This window comes from Sciurus carolinensis, chromosome 14 (genome assembly GCF_902686445.1).
Source record: "Sciurus carolinensis chromosome 14, mSciCar1.2, whole genome shotgun sequence".
Lineage (NCBI taxonomy): Eukaryota > Metazoa > Chordata > Mammalia > Rodentia > Sciuridae > Sciurus > Sciurus carolinensis.
The window spans coordinates 6,438,393-6,459,696 of NC_062226.1; the positions used below are offsets into that span (position 1 = coordinate 6,438,393).

General features: G+C 59.6%; 1 long non-coding RNA gene across 1 annotated transcript; it reads left to right on the forward strand.

The window, feature by feature from the left end:
- Nucleotides 1–18,741: 18,741 nt before the first annotated feature.
- Nucleotides 18,742–19,756, forward strand: LOC124964521 (uncharacterized). Its single transcript, XR_007104987.1, has 3 exons — nucleotides 18,742–18,877; nucleotides 19,106–19,496; nucleotides 19,616–19,756. It is a non-coding gene; the product is annotated as an uncharacterized LOC124964521 (long non-coding RNA).
- Nucleotides 19,757–21,304: the final 1,548 nt, after the last annotated feature.

A 21,304-nucleotide genomic window follows, 5' to 3' on the forward strand; every position in this document is an offset into this window, starting at 1 on the left:
GGCATGACCCTGTCTGGTGACTTCCCTGGCTACCTCCCAGCACCCAGCACCCAGCTTCCAGTCCCCAGCTCCAAGCACCCAGCTCCACACCTGGCATACAGTAGGTGCTCAGGGTGGACAGAGAGAGGGAGGAGGACCACGGGCTCCACCCGACAGGGGTGGCCCAGGTGCGGCCCCAGGCGCACTCACCGCAGCGGACCTCGGAGGGTCTGTGCAGAGCAGGGCTCGCGGCCAGCGCCATCGCGTCATCTCTGGAGTTCCTGGCCAGCGGAACGCAGCACCGCCTGCGGCTGCTCCCCTCACCCGAGGCTCAGGGAGGCGGCCAATCCATGGTGTTTGCCTTTTACCAAATCCTCTTAGTGAACGTTTCTCCTCCGTGAAAGACGGACACTAGCAAGCGTAGGCTGGTTTCCGTCTCACAGGTGAGGGAGACCACGGCCATCAGAGAGAACACAAGCCGCGTGAAAACCACCTGCACGGAGACCACGAGGGGCGGCAGCCCCAGTCCCACCCACGTGGATGCAGAGGGAGGAAGAGGCAGGCCGCGCCTCCAGCCAGATTTCCTGGGTTCAAATTCAGCGCTTCTTACCAGTTGAGCAAACTTGGCAAGTTGTTTAATTCCTCTGGCCTCAGTTTCCCTCCTGTGCAGGGGGAGGCTGGGGGGACCTCGGGGTCAATGTAGACTCATCAGTTAACCAGCCGCAGGGAACTACAGCGCAGGTGTCTGCTGTCATCAGCAGGCCACCCAGAGGCCACGCGGGAGGGGTCGCCAAAGAGGCCTTGGCATCTGCTCCTGCTCTGCTCCGGAAGACCCGCGCTTCACCCCGGAGCCACGAGCTCTGCGCCTGACCCCCAGCAGCACACGCCAGCCCGCGTGGCCCTGCTCTGACCCAGGCGTCCCTGGCCTTCTGCCGGCCTCCCCCACCAGGTGCCTGTGCTGGCCTCTTCTTCCCCTTCTACGCCTCTGCTCCCAGACCTCAGGCTACAGGGCTCTGGCTGCACCTGAGAATGGAGGGACATTCCGGAACCTCTGGGGGAGGGCGTGGATCCATCCTCACAGCCATGGGACCCCCAGGCTGGCTGACCACCAGCATCCTCCCAGAGATAAAGCCCACGGCCATGCCCTCCCCACAGGCTCCACCCAACCCCCTGTGGCACACTGGACTTCAAGGCCACTGACTGATTCAAATCCAGAATGTGCTGGGCCCTGAAGGGTGGCCCCTGCCATGCATACCTGTGGCATACGGCAACATCTCCACAGCCCTGCAGAAGGAAAATGGCTAAGATGGATCCAGGTGGGGCTCGGGGCCAACCTCAGTCACACCCTCAATTAAGAGTCACGTGACCTTCCCAAGCCCAGCTGGCTCAGCAGGAATCAGGGTTGGATGCTGTGGGCACCACACGGCTGCACCACCCCTCTGAAGCAGAGGCCACGCCTCTCTCTGGCCAGGCAGCACCCACCTCCAGGGAAGGCCCAGCTGCCTGCCAGACAGCATCTTGGAGTTACCATGACAATCAGGTGGACACTTGACGTCCTCGCATCAGCAAGCTGCCCAGGTTAATGGAGAGTGTTCTAGGACAGGAAATAGCTTGTGCAAAGGCCCGGGGACAGTCACGACCCCAGGAAACTCATCTCTGCCTGAGGCAGAGAAAGGAAGAGATGAGGGAAATCATGGAGGAACAGCCTAGGGGAGCCAGAAGGCACATGGCTTCGTGGAGAACCAGGCCCCCAACTTCAGTCGCCGCAGGTACCAGCACTGTGCCCCTCAGTGGGGTTTGCCCACCTTGCACGCTCTCTGGCCAGAACCCTCTCCCTCTGCCCTTCCTCTTCTCTCTCCTCACCCTCCTCTCCCTCTCTCCTCCCTCACACAAGCCCCTCCTCCGGTCCAGGAGGACCAGCCGGCCTCGCCCCCATGCCAGCTGGCAGAGCAGCCCAGGAACCTGGGAGCCAGGAGGCGTGTCTGGCCTCCACACCCGGGAAGCTCCTTTCCAGGAGGCTGGCCTGGAAGGCCTCAGTCTCCCCGCTTCCTCGCCACACCCGCCCCCCATCACCCAGCCCGCCTGCCGACTTCCTGCGGCGTCAGCAGCCAACGGTGGGCAGGCCTGGCTTCCGTCAAATACCGCCCAGCCATGCGGAGGAGGAAGGGGTCAGGGAGGGGGCGGAATTCTCCAGATCTTCTCCCAGCCTCCGAAGGGCCTCTGGAGAGGTTATGTAAGATTTCTTTTTTAAAAAGTATGGAAAGAAAATTTTTGCCAATATTAGGAAGAGCTGAGCAGGGCAAATCAGGGGGCAAGCCCCTTGCCTGTGCCCAGACAAGTGCTGAGGTGGGACCCCCGTCGCTCCATGTGGCCATCTTGTCACTGTGTCCCCAGGATGTCCTGGGAGGAGACACTTAATGAATGAAGTGAAGAAGGGAGCGGGGAGGAGGAGAAACCCGGAGGGGTGACAGGCAGCCTCGGAGCAGGAGGTTGGCTCCGGAGCCAGGAGAGGCTGGGGTGGGGAGACCGCTCTGGAGTCAGGAAAAAGTGCTGAGTAAAATCCGTCTTTGAAAAGGCCCCAGATTATTCATCTAAGTCTTCATCTCGCTCAATTTCAGTTCAAGCGGCTGCAAATATTTGAAATGAGTAATTTCTCCTGATGAAGAGAGTCTGATTTTGATTCTGCCTCATTTATTTCAAGATTTAGGGGAGAACCCAGAGGGAGAGGGCCAGGTCTGTCCTCAGGCAGCTCCCGGCCGCCCCCGTGCCCTTCCAGCTTGGGGGTCTACACCCTGGTTGGCCCTGACCCCAGGTTTAGGTCAAGGGAAAGGCCGGCGGGGCCTGCCTGTCACGCATGAAGGCCCTGCTCCTGGAAGCAGAGGGGCCCCATCCCGGGACGACGCAGAGCCGGGGCCAGGTCTGCGCTGGCTCCTGGGTCTCCCACCAGTTTGGGGTCCCCAGGCCTCTGGCCCCCTGGTACAGCCACCAGCCCTGCCCGGTCTCTGTCCTCCTCCTACAGCTTCCGTGGCTCCCAAGGGCTCCTGGCCTCAGCCCACCCTCAGCCTCAGCTCCTCCATGCCCCCCACCTGGTCAGCACGCCCGGCCGTGGGACCTTCTCGCACTCAGGAAGCCCCCGTCCCCCCCACAGAGCTTGACCCAGTGTCACCTTCCTCCACCCTGTCCCCACGGCAGGTGAGGGGCACCGAGGGCCCTCCCTCTGCAGAGCCTCCACGCCCTGGCCCTGTCCAGCCGCCATCTGGGGCCTCCCCATAGCACCCACTCGCATGAGGCCAGGGCTGCCCTGAAATCGGGGTCCTCTGTGCTCGGCACCCAGCCAGGCTCACGGCGGGGGGAACGTGGGGAGAACCGGCCCGACGGGAAGGCACGAAGTGTGGGGAGGAGTCGCCAAGGAACGACGCAGCCACCCGAGCGCTGCCGGACAAACAGCGGCCACACCTGTGACCGCCCCCGTGACGCCACACGGGGTGCAGAGCAGCAGAGAGATGGGGTCCCGTTCAGAGGGGCCCCACCCCGAGGAGTGAGCCCAGGATGAAGAGGAAGGGACACTGGAACAGGAGTGCCCACGGCCAGCTCTGCCACCCAGCAGGTCTCCACTGCAAGAAGACCCAAGCTCCAGGGGCCACCAGCCCTGTCCCCAGCAGTGAGACCGCTGACCCACACTCAAGATCAAACAGGGCCACAGAGACTCGGGAGGACAGGGGCCAGGGGAGCAGGACCCGCTGGGGACAGGGCTGTTTGGAGTCCTGAAGGCACAGCAAGGAGATGAGGCAGACGTGCCCAGGGGCCATGTCCAGGCTGGCGCTGGGAGCTGGGGCCTGGCTGGTAGGAACTTGATTTTTCTCCTAAAGGAAAAGCAGTGCAGGGAACAGAGGGGGCGAGAGGGGACGAGAGGGGGAGGCCAGCGCAGGCCCAGCACTTCCCCCGAGCCCCACAGCCCTGGCTTCCCACGGAGGACGCTGACTCCCTCCGGCAGGCAGTCCCTGTGCTGGACTGGGCCTGGGGCGCAGCAGTGAGAAAGGGGCTGGTCAGCGGGATTCCCAGTGGGAGGGGACACCAGAGCTCCCTGGAGGTGGCCAGCCAGGGTCTCGGGCCGGCAGATGGGGCAGGGCTCAGGAAGGAGACAGCCCATCACGGGGCACCAGCCAGCTTTCCAGGAGGCCAAGCCCAGACCCCTGGCTAGGCTGCAGGACTGCCCAGTCAGCCAGCGGGGCCAGAGCTGGGCTTAAGCTCCTGAGAGGGACAGTTTGAGCTGGCTGGGTGGGTGGGTCCATTCCTACCACCTGGTGGTCTCAATTTTCAAGGAGCGAGGGGATGGGGCGAGGGGGGTTAGGGAGTTCCTGGTTTCAGGCAGATTCTCCACCTGCCCCACATTTGGGGGCGGGGGTGTACTGGAGATTGAACCCAGGGAAACTGACCACTGAGCCACATCCCCAGACTTTTTTATATTTTATTTAGAGACAGGGTCTCACTGAGTTGTTTAGGGTCTTGCTAAGTCGCTGAGGCTGGCTCTGAACTTTCTATCCTCCTGCCCCAGCCTCCCAAGCTGCTGGGATTACAGGCATGGCCACCACGCCTGGTCTGCCCCCTTTGGACGGTGTTTCTTTCGGGAGGCACTAGGCGTGGCCATCAGGAGAGGCTGCCTGAGCACCTCTCCCACCTCTGCAGCTTACTGGCTGTGTGACCCTCCAGGGCTTGCTCACCTCTCTGGGCGACAGTTCGCTCCTCTGTTCAGGGCCGTCTTGGGGGGCGTTATGAAAAGTTCGTGCACACGGCACCCAGCAGATGTCAGCGGACGCGAGCTCCTGGGAACACACCCCTGGCTTCTCAACAGCCCCTGCTCTTGCCTCTTCCCGCAGCACCCAGAGGAACCTGTTAGAGCCTGTGTCCCATCAAGTCTGCTGGCCCGACCCGCTCCCAGCACTCGGCTCTGCCCACTCCCCTTCCCTGTCCTTCCTCTGTTGAAGCTCTCCTGGGCTTGACATGACAGTTCATCTGTCAGGTCTCATTCCAAATACTGGTACCTCCCCTGTGCTGGCTTTTTAATAAATGGAATATCTAGAGTTGCTTTTAACTGCATAAAGAAAAGAAAGGATTTTTTTTTTTCTTGGCAATACTAGGGATGGAACCCAGGGCCTTAGCACATGCTAGGTGAGGGCTCTACCACTGAGTTACACCCCTGCCCAAGAGGATCCTTAAACAAGAGGGATTCACAGGGAGGGAACCGTGCTGAGGAACAGAGGTGAGGGGCTGGGTTTTTAACCAGATGAGTGTTCCACATACACACGACAAATAGAGAAATAAATGAACCAATACATTTTCAAAGTCACCTTGCGGGGAGCCCTTCCCGAGACAACCTTAGTAAATGAACTCTGCTCTGTTTTCCCCCAAGGACCGAAGATCAAAGCCAGGGCCTTGTGCCTGCTAGGCAAGTGCCCTGCCCTGCGCCGGAGCCCAAGCTCCACGCTGCTCTGTTTTTACCCATAAGCCTCTTGTTGGGTGTGTGTTTGAGGGTTGTGTGTCCCTCTCATTGGAATTGCCCCGGAATGACTGAGAGTCATGTTCTGCTCAACTCTGTGTCCCAGAGCCCGAATCAGAGGACCCAGGCCAGAGGCACTGACTATACCTGTGGGAAGAGAAAGAATAACTACAGAGCCATGCCCACCTGCCCCACTGCACACCTGCAGGCACTGCCCAGGGCTGCCCAGTGCAAAAACCTCCCTCCAGGACTGAGCCGGGCACACCCCAGGTGCTTGATAATTGTCTGTCAAATGAATAAAGGAAGGAACGTCCAAGGCCTTTGACCAGAGGAATGCATTCCTTCCAGAGGGACAAGTGAAGATTTTTGAGAGGCAAACGCCAGAGAGGAGCAGCATACAGTAGATGCTCAATGCACAGAAGGTAGTACAGTCCCCAGGACTCCCGGTGGGTGGTACTGACCCCCACACTAGACAATTTCTGTGACTGGCACATCTACGTCACACTTTCCCTCTGCTCCTCCTCAGCATCCCCCAGTGCCAGTGGGCTGCCGCCGTGCTTTGGGGCCATTATTACATGAACCAAGAGTCATCTGAACCCAAGCTACTGTGCCACCGCCACAGGGGGTCTGGTGACGGAGGCGAGTGAGGGACGAACAGGCAGGTGGCATCCACAATGTGGCTTCGCTGGACAGAGGGGCGACTCACATCGTGGGTGGACTGAACAGGTGTGAGATTGTGTCACGCTCCTCGGAAAGGCGTGGAATTTCCAGCTTGTGAATTGTTCATTGCTGGATTGAGCGCTTCACATTTTGGGGCCAGTTTGTCCACAGGTAACTGAAACCTGAGAAAGCGAGAGCGTGGGTAGGAGGGCGGGACTACTGTAGCATCACCACTGACCCGTCCGTGACTTACCTGGGCTTCTTTCTAAGCAGGAGGAAGAAATCCTAAAAGCCCAAAGCAGAGAGGGGAAATTATTCTAGACACAAAATTCCCATTTGGAAAGTTTTCTACAATGATCACATGATCTTCTTCTTGTCAAGTCTTGTCCACGTGGGTCTCTTCTGCCCTCCCTCCAAACAGTGCAGGGGTCATGCACTCCCATCAGAGAAGCCACAGGTTCAGAACAGTGGTCTGGAAGCCACAGACCCCAGGAGGCCACTCGCTGGCTGCAGCAGGGGAGTACCAGCCTCCCCCGCCACCCTTGGGCCTGATCACAGCAGTCCTGAGAGGAGGGAAGCTGGCCTCCGGGATCTTGGTCCAGTCCAGTCCAAGGACCAGCCTTGGGTCCAGTCCCCACTCCCGACCTTCCAGCACATTCTGACCTGGTCACCTCACCAGCCGTGTTAATGCCTGGTCGAATCCCAGCTGCAGAGCATCTTCAGGAAGCAGTTCTGCTAGTGCCCCATTCCCAGCGGAGCCAAGTGAGGCCCAGTGCAGCTGCAGACCCCAGCCCACAGGCAGGAAGCCTGGAGTCCCTCCGGCTGGCTCTGCACCTCTCCCCGTGCCCTGTCCTGGGCCCTGACTCCACCCTGAGCCTCGGTTTCCCTACCTATAAAATGGGGGCAGTGAACACCTCATCGCTCCAGAAGAGGCCGCACCCCAGAAGAGGTCCATCCGACATTCTTCCCCGGGGAAGCTCTGGGGCCCCACACGGGACACCGGCCTGTTCGGAGCCCGGTGGGCCCCTCGGCCTCCCGGGTGGAAGAGGGAGGCCGCGGCACGACGGGGCGGACGGGACGGGACGCAGTGCGGCTGGGGAGGCCCTGCGCCTGCAGGGAGGGCGCGGCCGGGAGGAGCCGCCTCCGGTCTCCTCGCAGCGCCGGCTTTTTATTTTTGAGTGCTTTTTAATTCCAGCCACTCTGCGGTCCCATCCGGGGCCTCCTGCCTCCACCCACCTCCTCGCTGGTGGCTGTCACACGACAGACATTTTTAGTGGTGACAGCTGGCCTTGTGGAACTCGGCTCGAGTACGGGAATGGTTTTAAAAAAAGAGCGAGCCGAACCGCCGCCACTTTAAATAGCTCTGCCGGGAGGAGGGCGGAGGCCGGCGGGCGCTGGCGCTGCTGGAGGGGAGGAAGGACGCGAGCACCGAGCCTGCCGCTCGCCGCCGCCTCTGCGTCCCACCGCGGGGACCCGAGGCCCGGAGCCACGGAGGCACTCCCAAGATCACGCGCTGGCCAGTGACAGGGACAGGCCCGGACTCCAGCCCGGCGTGGCCTTTCCTGCGCCAAGCTCTTCCTGTGATGGGATCTGATCCCTCACCGAGGACAGAGCGGGCTGCAGAGCCCACTGCAGGGGTCCGGCACTCCCCAGTAGGGACAGCAGGAGGACAGAGGCCCCCAGTGCAGGAGCTCAGCTAACGTTTGCAAAGGCAGGACTCCAAGGTCCCCAGGTGCCCCAGGACCTCGCCATAGCTGCAGGTCTGGAGCCTGTTTGACTCCCCTCCCTCCAGTCAAACCAGGGCCTGTCACTTCTGACCCCTTGACGTCCCCTTTGGTAGATTGAAATTGCCCAGGGTGGGTAGTGACCCCACAGGGACCAGCACAGGCTGCCCCTGAGAGCTGGATGCAGCCCACTGTCCAGGCCTGACAGGTCTCCTGGCTTCCCAGGCAGCTCCCCAGCATCACCCGAAAGAACCGGGTTCACTTCCTGCCTCGCCACCTCTCCCCGAGTGGAAGCCTCCATTTGCCCTCTGCAGCAGGGGAGTGAGACAGAGGGGCGTTCGCTGCGCACACAGGGACTCAGGCGCGTGGCTCCCTGCCTGCCAGGTCCCCTGCCCTGGGCCTGTCCCCCTTTGCCTGTGCCGCTCCTCAGGGGCAAGCCACCCCAGGGGCCCGCATGCCAGTTTGGCTCAAACGTCCCTGTTCCAGAGATTGTTTCTCCTGGTAAAACCTCAGAAAGATTTCCCGGGCCGGGACCACCTCCTACGCCCTTCCTGCTGCGGTTTTCTCCGGACACTCGCGCTGGCTGCGTGCGGTAAGTGTTGGTGGCATGCGTGTCTGCCCCCTCCCCCCAGAATACAGGCACTATGGGCACGATGGGGGCAGAGTTGCCACAACATCCAGAGCCCAGCCCAGAGCCTGGCCTGACATGGGCTCTTGGTGTGCATCTGCCGCGGGCCTGGGAGTGCCCCGGACACCTCAGCTGACTGGCAGCCTCTATGTGGCATATTCCAAAGCAACCTGGAAAATGGCAGGTGATGCTAAAAACTAGAAAATTGGAAGCAAAAGAGGAGGGTGCAGACAGCAAGAGGGAGACAGCAAGAGGTGCCGTGGGGACCTTAGTGTAAACCCACCCCCTATGAGCTTCCCTGCCGAGACTTACTAAGTCTCTCCTTTAATCCCCAAAACCCTCCCAGAGGTGAATTTTTTGTCATCTCCCTGACTCTACTTTACTGAAAAGGACACTGAGAGCCAGAGAGGTGAATGCACTTGCCCAGGCTCACACAGCAGGAAGGCAAGGTCCAGAATCCCAGTGAGGTCTGACTCCAGAGCCTGTATTATTGCACATAATAACCTCCAGCCCTGTCCAGGAGAGTCGTCCTTTATCAGGCTGAGCAGTCCTCAGGATGGACAGGATTGCAGGGTTCCTGCACCAGATGGGGCAAACTAGAGGGACTTTGGGGCCTCAGAGCTGAGAGTTCTCCATTCAATGACCAGATTGTGAGCTGTATATTTTATATATGGATTTATTCAAAAAATATACTATCTCATTTAATCCTCAAGCTTCTGAGTGAGCACTATTATTATCCATGTGGCTCAGTCAGGTTTCTGCTGTGATAGGGCTGTGTAACAAACAGCTCCACCAATCCAGTGGCTGTCACATTTATTTTCATCTCACAGGTCTGCAGGTCAACTGGAGTGACTGCTTCATTCTGTGGGTTGACACAATTTAGCACCAGGCCACAGGGCAGATTTATTCAGCTCCATGAGTCTATGTGGGGGACCATCAGTTTCTTGGGACACATTGGTCTTGGAGTGTGTAGCAGAAGTTCAAGCAGCCAGGCCAAAATTCCAACCATTTTCTAAGCTTATGCCTTTGTCACAGACACTAGTGTCCCAAGTCACATAGGCAGATCATGCTGCAACAGGGGAGGTACACTCAGCCTGCTCTAGGCCAAGGCACTGCAAGTCGTTTGGCAAGTGTGCATGCAAAATTCAGGAAAGGAGGAAAATTTGGCAATAATATCCAATTTACCCCCAAGAAGTATCACAGACAAGAATTTAGGGCCTTACCCAGGGACACCAGTGGCCCCAGGCCCCAGCTGCGTGTGTGAATCCAATCAGGATTCTGGCCCAGGTTGTCTGACCTCAAAGCTGCTCTGTCCCCCAGGTTGCCAGGCGAGTACCAGATACATAATAGGTGCTCAGGAAATCATGAGTTCTCTGCTAAAGTGAACCTTCCAAACTGCAGTCGACTGCATGTCAATTATTCCTCCACAAATCTCTCCCATTATTTCTAAAAGAGAATTTTAAAGAAAAAAAAATCCATTTAGAGTACGAAATGTTAGTCCCTGGTACAAGACATGATTTGGAAGAAACTCATTAGAGGGTTGGGGCTCAGCATCCATGAGCCAGTGCCAGAACCAGAGTCTGAGGGACACAGGCAGGAGCTGGGTGGATGGAGAGGCAACCTCAGCCTACCCAGGGAGACCACTGAAGCTAGAAGTCTCCCACTCTCTGCCAGACCCTGTGGTCCTCGCTCACTGGGACCTGCACTGACATCCATGGCCTGGGTCAGAGGGCAGATGTGCCCGGCCGAGGGCTGACGTCGGGCGGCCTGCAGGATCCAGGGGAGAGGGCCAATTTTCATGTGTGGACCTTGTTTAGATCCAAGTTCACACGAAGATGATCACACATGGGTGTGTATTCTCTACCTTACATAGCATGCATTTCCAAAGCAAATGCACACGATCATGTAGGAAATCTGTTGTACGAAGGCATTGGCAAGGCACGCTTACGTGTCGACTAACACTGGGAGTCTGACGACCTGTGTGTGGCACGTATGTAACTGTGCATAAGTACAAGGACGCGCCTTTGGGAGAAACGTGGGGTACTGATGTGGTTTCCTTCGGGCATCGCGGCTCCACATTAGGTTTGAAAGGCCCTGATTGTTCATAGCTGCGTCCTGAGGTGTTTCCAGGTACAGCAGTATGACCCCCAGGACTGGCTTCAGAGTAAACAGGGAGGGGCTGGGGTGACAGGGACAGAAATGAAGCCACACGGATGGCGGGCGTCCTGGTGCAGCCGGGCAGGGGGCTCACCAGGTCTCTGTATCATTCTCTCTGATTTTGGTAAATGCTCAACACGTTCCGTAGTGAAGTTAATGCTAACGAGCTCCCAGGATAAAGGTCTAGCGAGGAGTCTTCCCCAGCGTTTAAGACTGTGGTAAAACACATACAGCATACACTTGCCGTCCTAACCGCCTTTGATCGTCCAGCCTGGTGGCGTTAAGGTGGGCTGCTGGAGTTTCCTTCCTCTCCCCAACCTGAAACTCTGCCCCATTAAACACCAACCCCCCACCAGTCCCAGCAGCCCCGGTTCTACTGTCTCTGAATTTCACTGCTCTAGGGACCTCACAGAAGTGGGATCACAAGGAATTTGTCACTGAGCATAATGTCTTCAGGGTTCATCTATGTTGTAGCAGGTGTCAAAATGTTTTTTGTTTTTGTTTTTGTTTTTGAGACAGGGTCTCCCCCAAGTTGCTGAGGCTGGCTTTGAACTCTTAATCCTCTTGCCTCAGCCTCCCAAACCACTAGGATTGCAGGTGTGCACCACAGCGCCTGGCTCCAAAATGTCCTACTTTTTAAGGCTGACTAACATTCCATTGTATGAATGGACCACATTTCGTTCACCTGCCATCCATTAATGGACAGCTAGTGGCCTCCGCCTTTTGGCTCTTGTGGGTAATGCTGCCATGACCATGGGTGTGCACATATCTGAGTTTTTTTCTTCCTGAAGATTCTATAAGCAGGTAATGCTTACAGAAAATCAGATGTGAGTCCTGTGGCTGACGTTCCTACTTTGTTTATTCCTGAAGCCTCTGATACACAGTGCACCCAGTCCTGGCCGTGCAAGGACCTCTGGACACCGCAGCTCCCACAGGAGCAAGATCTTTGTGCCCGGGTCCTGGCTGCCTGGCCATGAGGCCTTATGGAGCAGAGCATGGCCCTGGGAGCCCAGCCTGTTTTCGGGGAGCTTCGTCAGGTGGCGGCTGGAAGGGGACAGAACTTGCCAAGGACAAGACGCTCACCAGCCCAGCAAAGGGCAAGAGCAGAGACACTCAGGCATCCCCCCCAGTGTCACCACCCCATGCCTGTCCAGGAAGGCAGCCTTCCTCTGGGCACCGGAATGGGGCAGTGTCCCCACCAGCCCCTGCCGGCCAGCCAGATTCAAAGGTCACCCTGTGTCCACAGGGCACGGGTCCCCAGGCCCACTTTGGGGTGTCTCTTTGTCCTGCTCAGTGCCCAGGAAAGGAGGGCCTGCAGAACCCAGGGAAGGGGGGTGCGGCCCACCCACCCAGCTGGGCTGGCCTTGGGGGGGGTGCGGGCTGCTGCAAGGACCGTCCAGCGAGGGGGAGGACAGGCAGGGACAGGCCCCGCCCACTTCCTGCCCACTCCCAGGGTGGGGAGGACCACTGGGAGGACCCAGGGGAGGCTGAGTGGGGCTAGGACCAGGGAACCAAGAGCTGAGTGCTGGAGAGAAAGGGTGGGGACTTGCCCGAGACCCTCACTGCTAACCAAGCCTACCCAAGACAGCGGTCCCAGGCCGCAGGGCTCCAGGGTCCCTGCTGTCTCCACCCAGGTCCTTTTTCACTCCCTCTGCTCTGGAAGGTCCCCTCTCTGATTCTCAGACCAGAAATCCTGCCTGTGCCTCTAAGCCCAGCCCAAAGGTCACCTCCTCCACGAAGTCTGCCTAGATTCCCCCCGCCCCCCAGAAACAAACTCTCATGCCCGCAGCCCCCAGGCGCACCTTGGCAGGAGCACTAGTGTCTCCTGCTCCGAAAAGCTGGTGTCACCTTATCACCTCCCCTTTCAAACAGAGGGCTGGCTGGGACCAGGAGGGGTTGGCATGGGTGGGTGTTCAGCCCCTAAGGAACAGACAGGTGTACAGATGGACAGGCGGAAGGGTGAAACACACTTTCTGCCTTAGTCAGAACCAGTTCACACACAGAAACAATCCGCACTGTCCCAAGCCAAAAGAGACAGACTGCCTCAGGCAAGGCTGGATTCAGGGGCTCCAACAACGGTCATGTGTGCCTTCTCTCTTTCCATCTCTCAGTTGGCTTCATCTTTGCTTAGGCTGACCATGGCAACGCTGCCCTTCCGTCCTGCGAGCCTGGCTCCCCTGCAGAAGAGAGTTACAGTCCCAGGATTGGGTCTCATGGCCTGCCTTAGGTCACATGAGTGTCCCCTCCCCAAGCTCTCTGACCAGGGAGATGGACTGCTCTGATGTCCAGGGAGGGATGGCCTCTCAAATGCTTGAGAGGGGACCTGGGGTGAGGATGGGTGCCCAGCAGGTAGAAAGAGCCACGCCCACAGCCCCAGTTTCACCCAGGCAGGACTGACTCTGCAGGCCAGTCTGCAGGCCAGCAACCCAGGGGGCCCTTCTCCAGAAACTTGGTCCCAAGAGGAAACACACAAGTAAGCACGTCCCTAGGAGCCACACTGTGGGGCAGGCAGAAGAGGAGGAGGCGGAGGGAGCCACCCCCTGGGGCCCAGGAGGGCTCACGGAAACCTGGGAGGTGGGAGTGAGACCTGGGGATGTCTCTGACCCTGCAGATGTTCCCAGCCACACCCCAAGCCCAAGTGTGCCCCAGCTCTGGCTGGCCCCCGGTTCTGCAGGTGGTTTCCCTCAGCACACAGGAAGAGCAGGGACCCACAGTGTGCACAGGCAATGACACCTGGAGTCATTTTGGCAGCAATAAAAAACATTCAAAAGCAAGCGGAGCGCAGAGGTGCACACCTGTCATCCCAGCTACTCAGCAAGCTGGGGCAGGAGGACCGCAAGTTCAAGACGAGCCTGGGCAACTCAGCAAAACCACGTCAAGATGAATAAAAAGGGCTGGGGCGTGCCTCAGTGGTTGAGCACCGAGTTTCAGTCCCCAGTACTAAATCCCCATACTCAAGGCCAGGCACACACCCAGCCACTTTGCAGACGAGGACCCGAGGACCAGGGAGGGGACGTGACCAATGCCAGACAGCAGCAGTTGTGGCTGCCCAGAGCCGGGTCCTCTGTGCTTTGGGGCTGCTTCTGCTCTGGAGTGGCAGGCTCCACCCAGATGCCCACCACATCTGCCTCTGGAGGGGCTTGAAATCCACCTTCCGAGGCCCCTCCTCGGACCCTGTATCAGAATCTCCTGGAGGAGGGACCCAGGACTCTGCTTTTAACCAACCTCCCAGGAGATCCTATCAACAGGCATCAGCCCTGAAATCCAACCCGAGGGGTGAGGAGCCAGGTGGAGATAGTCCACGACTCCCAGGGGAAGGGACTTCTGAGGGGCAGATGCCCACCGGCCTCCTCGCCCTCCCAGGGCCCGACATACCCTAAGTTTCAACTTAAGGATATTCAGAATCTTCTCCCTGTGCCACCAGGATGGAGTCAGGGGCAGCTCAGGACAACACATTTTTCAAGAGAAAAAGGAGCCCCCAAGCCTCAAGAGCTCTTTTCCCACCATCTGAATTGCATTTGCAGAAGGGGTCATTGATTAGCGGCCCCATTTTTTATTAATCAAAGACAAACCACCACTGAGCTAGGCCTCTGATCTGGGGGACGAAGCCACACTGAGAAGAAGCCATCCTCACCCAGAGCACAGGCCTTTCTCAAGTGCCCAAGTGCGGGGCCCAAGGGCCAGGAGGAAGCCGGGTTCTGGCGGGGAGGATGGAAGGGCCTCCCTGGGACCTCCAGCCCCAGGACCACGCCCCAGGCCTTCCTGGAGGTGAAAGCCCAGGCTGTCAGCATGGGGGCCGAGCTCCCCGCCTCTCTTTCCATGGGACCAGAGCAGAGGACACTCCTCCTGGGTCTCACGGCCATCAAGGCCAGAAGCAGGACCCCAGAGCAGCCAACCCCATCAGGACAGCTTCACAGAAGGCCCAGCCTCAGGTAGCTCTACGGGTCTGCAGGCTCCCAACATCTGGTCTAAACCCTTTCTGCCGCTGCCACATCTGGGATGGGGACAGTGTGTGCAGACCCTCCCGACCTCTCACGCTGTCTGATGGCTGGAGTTTCTGAGAGGCAGGATGTCCCACAGAGACCCACACAGCAAAGCTGACCAGGGTCAGCTTCCCTTCTAGGAGGCAGGGAGGCTGGGCCTGCAGCCCCTGATTTCCCGCCTGCCTGACCCATCTCAGGACAGTACTGGGCCAATCTGGAGACACCCTTGCCCTCCAGGGACAAGCCAGGCCTGGGAAGTAGGACCCTAGGCAGGACGCAGGCTCTGCGGGGGACCCCTGGTCAAGTCTGGCCCAGCCACTCTGCCTGCGCTTGAGTCACAGCCGCATCTGGGAGGCAGCAGACCCCTGCCCACAGTGGCCCCCAGGTCCTTGGGATGCGCTCACCTCTGCGTCTCCTCTCCTGGCCCCACGGCTCTGCCCTCCAGCCCCAGGCATCTCTTCAGCTTCCCCAAAGCCCAGGTTCCCTTGGGCCACTTCCTCTGCTGAACCCTCCCTCACTGTGTTCCCTCCCACGGGAACACGGCTCCCCTCTGACCTGGACGCCCAGGCCCAGGCCGAATGCTAACGTCCAGTGGAAGCCAGGCTGGGGCAGGTCCCTGCGGCAGCCTGTCCCACGGCCGGCTGGGATCCCCTCTCCTACTCCCATCTTCAGCCCTGAACCCCCAAGGGACCCCGGGTCAAAAGCCAGCCCCTGCCGGCGGGCACCACGAGCTCTCAGAGACAGCGGGCGGTGCAACGCGCCAGGTCCACTCGCGGCCGCAGGAGCGCAGGGTGGCGCCCGCCCTTACAGGGACCCCGCGGGAGCGCGCGAGGGGCGGGTCCAGGGCTCCTCCGCGGGGCGGCCGGGGTGCTCGCTCTGCAGGGAGACCAGGGAGACCGGGAGACCCGAGCCGCGCGGCCGGCGGCGCCCCACACGTCCGGCCGCGGCGTTGAACTACAGCTCCCGGGACGCCGCGCTCCGCGCCGCCCCGCGGCCTTCTGGGGACCGTAGTTCTCCAGGGGCGCCGGGGCGTGGGGACGGAGGGACAGAGAGGCGGAGGCGGGCTGCCCGGTTCAGTGGGCACCTACTAGTAGGCACCGAGCCTGTGCTGCTCTCGGGGAGGATGGGGACGCGCGGCCCGGGCAGGACAGACGGATCCACCCACAGGGCGACAGGGAAGGTGGCCGTGACCGAAGGCACCAGCCACAGACAGGGGCAGCGGAGTGGACCGCGAGGCCGGGAGGCTTTCCAGGGTGGGTTGATGGGTGCAGTGAGCAGGGCTTCCCTGCGCTGGAGGCCCGACTCCGCCGGCAGAAAGGAGGAGAACGAGGAGTTTGGCCCAGAGAGGTGAGGGCACTGGTCTGCAGTCACACAGGGCGTGGAGGAGGCTCAGAGGCTGACTGCCCCAGGGCCAGGCCGCCCACCAGCCTGGCACCAGCTGGGCTGGGGAGAGCCGGCCCAGCGTCCCTCATGGACAGAAGCGCGGAGCAGGGGGCTGGCAGGTCCCAAGCACTGCCCGGAAGTGCAGTGGGCCCCAGGACTTCAGGACCAAGAGAGGACCCTCCACCCTGAGCTGAGGGGCCGGGTCCTCTCCCCAGGGCAGTGGCGGGTAGCATCAGGACTGCCAGGGTGCGTAGAGCTTGCTAGGGCAAAGGCCTGGGAGCCCGTTCCCACCCATGAAAGGAGGCCGCCCTGGACCTCCCTGGGGAGCAGTTCTAGGAGGAAAACCAAAGACATGGGCGAGACCCAGCATGTGACAAGCAAGAGAGGTGCCAGTGTGGGTCACTTCCGCTCCATGCCCTGAGGGGCTGCCAGGGCTGGAGGTGTGTGGAGGAGGGAGGCCGGGACTGGAGGGCCTTCCCTGAGCCCAGGTCGTGTCTCGTAAGGGATCCCCAACTCTTGGGTGCGTCGTCACAGGTTCCCAGTTTAAATGGCAGAGCTTTGGCACAAATCTGACCATGTCACCCTCCTGAAAAGCCAGCATGGCTCCCTCTACTCCCCAAATGAAGTCCCACTCCTCAGCCAGCCCCCGCCACTCCTTTCTGTCCCTAGACCTGCCCCAGGCCTTCCCATCCCGGGGTCTTGGTGGATGCATGCGCTGGCGACCCTGGACGCTGTGCAAGTCCTCCTCCCCTTCCTTCCTCCACTGTGGAGACCAGCAGCATGGTAAGGCCTTTTTCTTTTTTTTTTTTTCAACCTCCCTTGCAGATGGAGGCAGCCATGTAAACCACTTCTAGCCAAGAAGATAGAACAGAAGCCCCGGGAAGAAATTCTCTTTCTGAATAGAAATGGGGTCTGGCAAGGAAAAGGCCCCTTCAACCTTTGGCCTTTTGCTCCTTCCCTTTCTTCCTGCCTGGAACATGGACATGAGACCTGGAGGTGCAGCAGTCATACTGTAACCATGAGGCAGCAAATGTGAGGGGACAGGGCCTCCATATTTGAGGATAGTGAAAAAGAAGAGAGTGCCACAGTGCCTGGTGACATCTGCAAGTCACTACACGAGCACCTGACTGCACCCCAGGCTTGGTGTTGATTAAGTCAAAATCTGCAGTGTGCTTGAACCACTGTAATAGAGTTTTTTAATTGGAGTGAATGCAGTGGTAACAGTACAGGGCCTTCCATGATGACTCCGTGAACTCGGAGCCCGTGGTCCTCCTTCCGGCTCCCTGGGCTCCTGCCACTGCACTGACCTCTTTTGGTTCCTTGACCACACTGAGCTCATTCCTGCCTCAGGGCCTTTGCACTGCTTCTATCAACTAATAGCTGGCTCCTTTTCATCCTTCCAGCCTCTACTTAAATGCCACCTCCTCAGAAAGGCCTGTCCTGCCCGCTGTGCCGAGTAGAGAGCATCCCCAGGGACTTGTGCCCAGCCGCCATGCTCTCACCACCTCCCCTGTGGCCAAACGGTGCGTCCTCCACGCTTATTCTTCATCTGCTTCTTTACCAAGTGGGAGTTCCACAGGGGACTGGGATTTTTGCCTGGTACTTGCCTCTGTATCCCTAGCACGTGGCACAGAGTAGGCATGCAACCGAGGTTTCTCTGCCTGTGTGCTGGCTCTCCCTCTTTGCCTGGGAGCTGGAAATTCTGGCACCTGCACCCGGGCTCTGGGCACCCGCCCCTGACACTGCAGAGTGGCCGTTGACTTCGCCTCCTAGGTGCCGTCCCCCTCCTGCCCCACGGCCAGCGTCTGGGTGCTCGGTGTACGAATGACTGACGGGAGCTGCTCTCACGGCTTGGCTCGCGGTGGTGGCCAGGAAGATCTGGGTCCAGAGGACAGAGAGCAGCCGGGTCGCCCTTCCCACCGCCGGCCTTGTCCCTGCTACGATTAAAAACAAGAAATGACCAAATGGAAGCCGGACGCCGCCCCTTCAGGTCTGCCTTGCGCCGAGCAGCGGCGGCTGGTGCTCTGGTGGCACCAGAGCAGCCTCGCTGCCAGCCAGGGGTCTCCAGCCCGCGCCGGCCTGGTCGGTGCCCTGGCGGGAGCGTCTGTCCCCAGAGCGCCTGACAAACACGGGGTCACCAGCAGAGCGGCGGGGAGTCCTGAGTCGGAGGCCGTGATCCACCCGCAACGGACCTCCACGGCGGGTGCGGCGCCGCGGTCCCGTCCCAGAAACGGAGGCGGAAGGAGACCCGCGGAGGCTGCCTCCGCACCAGCCAGCGCCCCAGAAGCTGCCCTGCCCTGGCCCGTCCCCGCGCCCCACCTCGGCCCTGCCCTCCTGCCCTGGGAGGGTCCCCTCCTCACCCCAAAACCAGCCAGAGGCCCAGCGAGCGGACCAGACCCGCCGGCGGGAGGTCGGACGGAGGGGCGCCGCCTCGGGCATGGGCAGCCCTGGCTCAGGTCCCGGCTCCGCCGCTTCCCGCCCGGGCAGTGCGGGCGAGTGACCGACGGGCTGACCTCTCTTCGGGGACCTCGCTGGCTCCAGGAGTCTCAGCGGGCTTGTCCCTCAGCTGCAGGTGCTGCAGGTGCCACCCAGGGGACCAAGTCCCGCCACCGGCCCGCCCTCACGGCGGGGAGGCAGGGGCCGGCCACCCACGCCGCGACCTCCACGGAGGAGCGACTGGCCAGGCGCGTGGGCTCCTGGTAAACGCAGAGAACCTCCCACCACCGGCCGGTACAGGACGCCGTCTACAGCGGCCAGAGGGAGCTCGGGGTCTGCGGGGCACCTACCAGGTGTCCCACGCCAGCAGATCCCAGGGGAGACAGGCCCCCAAGCATGGGCTCCCTGCGGGCAGGAGCTGGTGAACCAGGTGACGTGCCACCCCGTCTTCCTTCCTCCAGCAGGAAATGTGCCCAGATAAAGACATTCCCCTCCCAGACTCCTTTGCAGCTCTGGGGCCACTTGGCCCAAGGCTGACCTTGAGAGGAAACCAGGAAAACAACTGTTTTTCTGAAAAAAATAGGAACTTACCTGGCAGGGCCCATTTGTTCTTTGCTCTTTACCCTTCCCTGATCTCCTCCCCAATTTTCCTGCCTAGAATGCTGTCGTGATACCTGGAGTTGAAGCAGCCACTTTGCACCATAAAGATGAAAACCCCATGCCAGGGAAGCCAGAAGGACATCTCAAGAGGCTGCCCCTCTGCTGTGCTTCCTGCTTACGTCAGCATGGCTGGGTTTCTGTGACTTGCCGCTAACTACAAATCCTGACTCATCAACAGGCTTTCTCAGGACTTTCAAGATGTTCAGCAGAAGGGCCAACCCAAAGCAGCTGCTTAATAAACACTGAGCAAAGGAGTGAATGGATGGACGAGGTGACCTGAGACTCCAGGACCTGAACGGCAAATGCAGCCCGAAAGGGAAGCATGTCAAACAATGCTGTCAAGCTCAGGAGGCCTGGATTCCTCCTGGGGCCAAGCTGTGTGACCCCGAGTATGTTCCTTCCCCTCTCTGAGCCTCAGTTTTCCTATCTGAAAAAGTGTGTGGGACTTGGTGGTTTGTAAGGTGGGTCTGGCGGGGAATAAGGAAGCTCCTCTCACCTTCGAATACAGATTCCGAGGAGAGATCAATAGGAAAGAGGCAGAACCACACTGATGGAGCACCCCGGGCCAAGAACCACCTGTCACCTCTGAATCTCCACGCCACCCAGCAAACGGGCGCCCTGGTCAGCCCTATTTAACAAATGAGGAGACACGACTTGGGCAACTGAACAACCTGGCCCAGCTCGCAGGGTGAGCCTGAGAGTGAAGAGGAGGCGGGGCTCACCGTCACCGGGCCGGGCAGCGGGTCTCACTTCACCGTCACCGGCCAGGGGCACTACAGGAAGTGGGACGGCTCCCCAAGGTGCAAGGCAACGTGCAGCCAGCAGTCCCAGGACGGCGGGTCTTCTGCCCCACGGTGGGTGCCCTGAGCACTGCTTGCCCTCACAGTTGGCGCCGACTGCGGACAGACACCAGGGGACCCAGCCCCCCAGGATGCTTGCTAAGCAGAGCTGTCCAGTCGCAGAGGCGGAGAGCAGGGAATGTCCCATGGGCACACCCAGGAAGGCTTCCTGGAGGAGGCGGCACTGCAGGAGGACATTCTGAGGGTGGGAAGGGGAAGGGACCCCCAGGAGGACTGGAGCCCCGCCAGGCTTTCTCATCCTCTCAGCTGCCCTGGACTCTGCCTCCCCCGTCAGACATGTGCTCCTCTGGGGTCTCCCTCTAAGCTGGGCCGGGCTGGGAGGGTGGGGAGGCAGGAGTGAGGCCAGGTGGCTGAATGAGGTGGAGGTCGAGGTGGGTCCCAGGGCACTCAGGTGGGCAGGGGTCTGGGAGGGTCCTGGAGCCATTCAGCATGGCTCTCGTGACGGGCTCTCACCTATTTCGGCCTCTCCCTCCTTCCAGAAGGCCTAGGGGATCCCTGCTGCCCTGGGGAGGCTGGAAGTGCCAGCTAGAGGGAAGCGAGGGGGAGTCTGGCCTAGAGCAGGTCAGCGTGACCTGGCCTCCCTCCTGGGACTCTGCATGACTGACGAGTCCTGGGGTTCTGAGGCCAGGCTGGAGAGCCGCCGGCTTGGTGCTCGCAGGTCTGTCCTCCTATGGAAAGTGAGTCCCACCCCGGCAGAGCCAAGAAGAGGGTGAACTGGTGCATGAAGCTGGGCGTGAGCATGTGACCGTTACCCACAAACTCCCCAGAAACTGGCAGAGCCGGCATGGAGCCAGGAGCCCCTGGTCACTGCTAATTACCTACAGCCGCAGGGTGATAGCCCTGACCTCTGTGGAGACCAGAGACCACAAGAAGCTAGAGGATCATTCGATTTGTGAAAGTTCACTGTGACCAAAGTCTTTCAGCATCTTCCAGATCTTTTTTTTTTTTTAAGTTTTTAGTTGTAGATGGACACAATACCTCTATTTTATTTATTTATTTTTACATGGTGCTGAGGATCAAACCCAGTGCCCCACCTGTGCCAGGCAAGTGCTCTACTACTGAGCCACAGCCCAGCCCCCCAGATCACTTTTAAAATGCAAATTTTTATCAATGAAAAGAAGAGCTTAAGGTAGTAATTAGCCCAAGGAAAAGCAGAAAAGTGAATAAACCAGAAAACCAAAAATTAACCTATCTCCACTCCCCAAGCCCACTCAGCAGGAGTCAGACACGAACTGCCTCTTCCCATGACCAGTGTTTGCAGGATGCATTCATGTTTGCTGTAACACTGCAGGAAATAACCAGCAAAACCCATCTCTCCAGAAGAGCCCAAAATTGCC